The sequence below is a fragment of the Schistocerca serialis genome, chromosome 10 (assembly GCF_023864345.2).
Source record: "Schistocerca serialis cubense isolate TAMUIC-IGC-003099 chromosome 10, iqSchSeri2.2, whole genome shotgun sequence".
Lineage (NCBI taxonomy): Eukaryota > Metazoa > Arthropoda > Insecta > Orthoptera > Acrididae > Schistocerca > Schistocerca serialis.
In genome coordinates this window covers 89470107-89477777 of record NC_064647.1, presented here as the reverse complement: position 1 = coordinate 89477777, position 7671 = coordinate 89470107, and positions in this window count along the sequence as shown.

Genomic DNA, 7671 nt, shown 5'->3' with positions numbered 1-7671 from the left:
TTTGAAGACAGTAACACAGTAATTCCTGCAGGGAAAATATGGCTATGGGCACCAGGCGAGAGAGTTTACCACCAGGGAATACATACTGTTTATAACGGAGTGGGAGGAGAAGACACATTTCCGTCGACAGCTATAGACTAGTTTCTGCAAAGGCTGGGGATGCGTACTGTTTCTGTGCAAAAGTTGGATGCAGGTGCAGCAGAAGGAGGTCGTTCGTGAATACAAGAACTTATTTATTGCCGTTTGTTTACAGTCAGTGCACGTTAATCCTGGTAGCATCGATGACGAGCAAGGCGAAGACATCATCATGGTGTGGGAGAGCAAGTGTCATTGCTGTGTAGTAAGAGTGAGGAGACAGAGGGGGAGGGTAAGACTTCCCCTACACTGCACACCCAGCCTGAAGGTCAAACGGAGTGCACCTTCAGCGTGTACTAGTGACGGACGAAGAGTTGCTCTCCTGTCAAACGCAAAAGTAAAATACTATTAATAATTCGTAATTTTTCATACAATAGTGTAGAATCGTTTAGACGTAAGATATACAAGGTTTGAGCAACTCCAACAAGTAGTTTCCACAACAAAACTGCTATTTTTTGCAATTTCAATATGGTAGGGAGATATAAATCTAAAATTTTGATAGTACAATTACGTATTTTGACATAAAAATCTGATACAGAATGTTTGGTAAAATTATCTTCAATACTTTTCGCGATTTTTAAAGAAATGTTAATTTTCAAGGCTTAGTACGTTACCCAGTAGAAAAATATGAGTAAGATTACAGGAAATACAGTACTACATTCCATATGAGAAGTAATGAGGAGGTATCAAGTTACAGTGCGCTTAACTGCTTTTAGAAAAACGTAGCGATAACAAAAGAGGCAGTTCAGATGGTAGGACCCGCTCACGATTCCACTGAAAAACTCGTGACAGTCATAATCAATAAAATGTGAAAGAAAAATCACAGCGAAATGTTAATTAAGTGTAGATATACAATATGATGAGTTACAGAAGCTAAAAGATCATAAATGAAAAAGTCTTTAGTTATTTAGTATGCAGAGAGGGGGCTTTTCGAGAACAAAGGAATGGGCACTAGGAATTCAGCTGCCACCATTCCACTCCACAGTCCCCTCTGAACGGGACTGGGGCTACACCAGAAATGGCGACGCTGCCTCATGGTTCACTCTCCCAAAGTCTTTCACCAAGAGCGTGTGTCGCTGTCACTATTGAGTTCCACGTTAAAACGCGTCATGATCTAATCTGCAACTGGGTTCAAAATGGCTCTGAGCACCATGGGACTTAACATCTATGGTCATCAGTCCCCTAGAACTTAGAACTACTTAAACCTAACTAAGGACATCTAACAACACCCAGTCATCACGAAGCAGAGAAAATCCCTGACCCCACCGTGAATCGAACCCGGGAACCCAGGCGTTGGAAGCGAGAACGCTACCGCATGACCACGAGCTGCGGACTCTGCAACTGGGAATGCAAGCCATCGAATAGCTGTGTATGGAAATCCTTGAGTGACACAGCGAAACCTTAACATCGCATGGGATAGTACAGGTAGAATTGAACATTCCGTGAACTGCAAATACATGAGATGCTTTCTTCGTTCTGGTATAATATGGTTTGTGTGCTGCCCTCTTAATCAAAGCTCCGCATCGGAATGGAGTAGAAAGTTACCACTTTCAGGTGTGTAACAAACAGGACTCTGAATTAATACAGCTATTATTTTCAGAACTGTAGTCAACATGAAATGGAATATGAGAAATCTATGCTCTGAAATATGGGAAATGATGATTACTGCAGTAATAACTGATGTGCTTTGAAAATGATTTTGTGTCTGCCAAACAACTGTTTTTCTAAAATATGATTTTATTGAAGACAGTGAACACTTAGTTTATCGCTGTCATTTCCTTACTTCCTTTTAAAATAGGGGGTAGACAACTTCTCAATTCAGGTGAGCTAAAATGTGATCAAGTGGATGGCAGACGATGAGTACCAAGTTTTAGGTTGCTTCTGTATGCTCATCAAAGGAATTTGCAATCCCTTGTAATGTTCAAAAATGGTTCAAATGGCTCTGAGCACTATGGGACTTAACTTCTGAGGTCATCAGTCCCCTAGAGCTTAGAACTACTTAAACCTAAGTAACCTAAGGACATCACACACATCCATGCCCGAGGCAGGATTCGAACCTGCGACTGTAGCGGTCGCGCGGTTACAGAATGTAGTGCCTAGAACAGATCGGCCACTCTGGCCAACCCTTGGGACGTAGTAGTCATAAAAACGAAGAGACAGAACCAATACACCACCCCACAATGGCATCTCTCAGAACTTTGGCCTCCAACCTGGATTCGATACTGGAACCACTGAGTGTGTTCACCTGTTGTAGCCGGTGCTGCATCGAGGAAGTCTCATGTTACTCTGCCATAGTGTGGATGGCCCTATGTAGCTGGTTTGCTGTGAATACGTTAGGATGCTACTCCCTCCAATGGTACAATGTCAGGAAGTCCTTATTGGTAACCAAGCGAGGTGGTGCAGAGGTTGGCACACGGACTCGCATCCGGGAGGACGTTAGTTCAAACCCATGTCCTGCTCCGTCTTCAGCTGCAAATCTTGCTAGATTTAATTCCGTTACGATTCCTTTCCCCTAAGAAAAATCCAGCTCCCAGACTTCTCTTAAAAACTGGCTGTAATATAAGCACTGGTTTATTTATAACTATTTACAGCTTGTATCCCGTACTTCACTCACAGTGTCACTTAGTTCTTCATACCATTCACAATTACTTTTTACCTTATTAGCAGGTGGCACTCACACTAAGTTTCTCTTTATGACTGATTCTCTTCTGTCTCGGACTATTTCTCATTGCTGCCGTTTTTACTGGTTTTAACCCATAGGCTGAAGGTTGGTAGGGATGAAATTTCGGTAGCTTTCTGTTTGAAGTAGTGAAACGTCCCCTTTTGAAAAATTACTGACACACAATATTTTTAGCGCAAAACAGTCTGACTTTCAAAAAATCCCTACGAAATAATGGCCCTGACTAACATTAACCTATACCTTTCACAAATCACTTACCTCACAAAAATCTTCGTTACTGGAACTAGTGCAATACAGCGAGCGCCACTACTGCCAGCAAAATAAAAGATTCAAACTACGGAAGGCACTAACTACTGATAGGGATAGTTAGCAAATGGAAGATATTAATAGAGAACAAACAATGTATTTACCTTAATATAATCAAAAGTCATAATATATATAGGAGTTCATAACATCCATTCCTACAAATATCAAAACTCCGCCATTTCTCTCTCCACATCCACCACTGCTGGTGGCTCACCTCCAACTGCGCAAAGCTACGCGCTGTTAACATCCAGCTGCCCAACACTACAATGGCAGACAACAATGCAAACCAGCCACAGACTGCACACAGCACAGCCAGTGATTCTCACACAGAGCGCTACGTAACGTTGCCAATAAGAAAACATAAACAGCCTATTTACATAGCCCCCATGCTCCCCACAAAAAATTTTACAAATTGTTTTGGGCAGTGGCCAATAATGATTTGATAAAATTTTCCATAATTACGATAACAAAGAAATCATATGCACACACTTATTGATACAATGTTGGTCAAATGCTAAAATTTTCTCACAGTCCATAAAGACAGTCCTGATCATTCATCACAGTAACATTGCAGTGTTTTCCTCAATGTCTGAGCAGTAAAAGAAAATGCACATGGAAGTAGTGGATTTCCATGCAATCTTGAAGAAGTAGTGTTGTCCTTCCAACTGAAAGACAGTGCTGACTCTTGACATGCAGACAGGTATTGGTCCACAACAGAGCAAACCGACAGCAAAGTCAGTCGAAATTTTGAAGAGTATTGGTAGGTCTGTCATCACAGAGCAGACTGACTGTAGTCCTGGTAGAGATTACGGTACTGGTGGGCCACCAGAGGTGCAGACCCACTGCAGTCCTTGTAGAGATGGGCAGCAGCCATCTGTTGTGACTGTGCGGGTGCACAATCACCATTGAAGAGTCTTGCGGACAATATAGCAAGTCCATAAACCACCACTTGTGCACTCACAAAGTTTTTTAATTGTCCTTAGAACCAGCAATGCTGTTATCCAGTCCCTTGCTGAATTATTAACACACGTGCAAACACTAACAGTCCCTACTTCTCACATATTGTCCATATACTATGACCAACAGAAACATGTGCAGTAAAATGGAACTTACAAGTTACTTAATTTGATGACCTGGTGTCAATTACAATTTTATAACATAAGAATACAATTACAAAGGTACAAAATACATCATTAAAGAACATAACAATAAAGAGAACATTTGTAATACAGCCTTTACAAAAGAATCGAAATAACATATACGTCAGTGTTACAGGAATTATGACATGAGTACATACATAAAAGATCAGAATAACTTTCGAAACATCAACTTCACACATGAGCATTAAAACAAAACAGAATAAATAATGTCTAAACATCTTTACAAAGGAAATAACATATTATCAGAAAAATTCTACAACATAACTCTTATTAGCTAAACACATAAAGACAGGAAGTACACAAATACACAAGGGTACACAAACAAATAGAGGGATAACACAAAAGGAAAAGACAGGGTTTGTTTTCAGTGTAACATTTGGTGCTGCAGTCCAACCCAAAACTTCATTCCATAGATCTTTCGTCTTATTTCCACATTTGTTTCCACCAAAAAAATCCTATTCAAGCATGCTTTCTGTATATATATGTTCACATATTTCTTACCTCATTATTTATTTTCCATTATCTTAGTTCATCATTTATTTCCAAGAAGATCCTACCTAAACCTGTTGTCCCTAAACCCTACTTTTTTGGTTCATATCCTCTTTCAAAATACTGTTTTGGCCAAACCATTTTCTTACAGCTTCTCAATGTATTTCTTCCAATTCATCACAACTTGTTCTCTTATATGGCCTACCCCATCTTAAGCTAACTTAAATCTACTGAGCTCAGATATATATACCAAGGGATGAGACAATGCAGCAGCACATAAAACAATTAATACAAACAGCAATGAAAAAAAAATGGAAATTGTCAAAGCAAGCTGCAGTAAATCTAAATTACCATCAATGCAACATTACAACTAATATGAGCCAATGTGCAGCAACAAGAAAAATAAATCAGTAGTAAAACTAGATTAACAGAGTAATACAAAGTGACATTCATTAGCACTATGCATGGCAAACAGCAGCAACAAATGCTATAACTAATACCTAAGCATGGCAAAGATCAAGCAGAAAAAATATTACACTAAAGACAACAATGCAGATAAGGGAAATGTCTATTCACATCTTAATATCTATATCATTAAAGTGGTGCGCCACAAATTATTCTACAAAAGAAATTACCAAGTACTTGAAAAGAAAATTCTGTATGCAATTCCTGTGAAATGTTTTTGTGCTCCATCGGTTTTTTTAAGTACATCATACAGTTATTTTTTTTACTGGATCTGTAGGCATAAAATATTTATATTAGTACATCTATAAATTTTTATTTTAACCAATGCTGCAGTGCCACTAGAAACTAGATATTAAACAAAATGAGCAATCTCTCAACTAGAAAGACAATGGATGTAAAATGTTTCTCATCATTTCATTAGGCATTTTAGTAAATATCATAAATTAAGAGCTCCACAGTGTAATCATACGTTTTCAAGTTCGAGCGTGTCGTATTTGCGATGCTTTCTACAAAGGAATGTCAATAGCGAGGATAATGGCCTCTTTTTTTTTTTTTTTGGACCTAATGGCTTCCTTTTGTCAGACGTCTACCTCTCAGCTGGGCGCTCAAAACGCATAACGTCAAGGTTACTTACCTTTCTTTCTGAAATATTTACGACAGCAGTTTGCTACAGTGACAGTCTCATATAAAAATTTCACAGGTCGAGAATTTGCGTTACAAATGTGTAGAAACAAAATCCTATTGATATAACAGTGTCCAAAAAATTTTCATCAGCATTGTAACACATTCACGCATTTACATACATTTCATAACTCTTAAAGTACGATTCTTGGTTTCCAACAACCTTTATCACAAACCAGAGTCCCTAACCACTACTCATTATTCCTTACCTTATTCGTTGACACTTCCACAATATTTCATCATAACAGATACGTAGCATAATCAAATAACACATATAGTATCAGCTTATTGTTTGATCATAAACATACCGCAACAGCATAATACACATAGTCATCGTAATAATAACATCATAACACCTCAGTCAACTCTCAAAATCGTCGTAGCTTCCTCCAATAATTAAAAAAAATTCTCTGCTCATGTCAAAAGTGTCATCTGCCTCAAACGTACTTTAAAAATCGTGATCCCATACCAAATATATCATTCAAAGTTCTCATAATATCACAAAGGGTCTGAAAAACATGAACCGTTCACAAAGTACAGACAAAATACAATTTTGTAAGTGTGAAGTTATACAACGGTGTAATTATGTAAACATCTGTCACTGATGTAGTAAAAAAAAATGTTTGTCTCTCAGTTAAATGATCAGATAGCTGTGTAATTTATGTATTAGGGAAATATGGTACCGATGTGTAAAGTTGTATAAGCAAATACCATATTAGCTAGGGCTCCTTGTGCTTGCCAAACACATGATACACAAAGTAGGCGTGTACCCCCCTGAGGATTAATGTAATTATACCCTCAGGTGTTACAGATTACAGCAATGGAATGAAATGTATCACGGAAAACCTTTGTATCATTGTACTTCAAATATCTTTAAAAATAAATGTTTTAAGTACAAAATTAATCACTCAAATACGTGTACTGTAGCGCTAAACTGTGCGTCTTGTTGTAAGATAATCTCTGTGGAAGTGTCGTATTTATCGTCCTCCGAAAGCTAAGTTCTGCAAAAGACAATGTACTTACCTCATGATAAACAAAAGTGAAATGCTTTGCGTATAGACATCTTAGTTATTATGCTTATTGCCGTGATGAAGAAAGTACTGTGCTGTAACGTATTGTTGTGCTATGGAAAAGGCAGTCTCATTGTAGCTATACCACAAAAGTTACTATTAAAACATGTTTTAATTTCCAGAATAATACAGAAAAACTGTGCAGATATAAAACAGAAACACTGAAAAAGCAACATTGTAAATTGTCACTCATTGGTAGCGTTGTGATAAAATCGTGTGGCTGTCACATAAACTAACCACTGTGTTATCTGGTATCTCACTGAAAGTACTTTAAATCCAGAATGTATTTTCAAGTAAACCAAAATGTTGCATTACAATCTCATTAGCAGTACCAGTATGTGCCCTAAGTATGTAAGCCTGATAGTCGTTACGTTATCGTGCAACTAACAAGCAAGAATGTACAAATACAACACTGTGTTGTCTGTTCACTATAACAATACATTCGTAATTTCTGTTTAAAAATGTTCCCTAGGTTCTAGACTGGATGTTTAACTTCAAACATTGTTGCATGTTAACAGTTTCTTAAGTCTGACAAAGCATACTAGAAATGTGAAGTGAAAAGTTTTATGGCAAAGACAAAGTTAAAAAGCAGATTATCTTTCAATAAACGGTTTTACATGTGAAATGTGGTGTAACCCTTTACTCTTCCTAGTACGCAGAGTCTCAACTTCAACGCAATTATCAT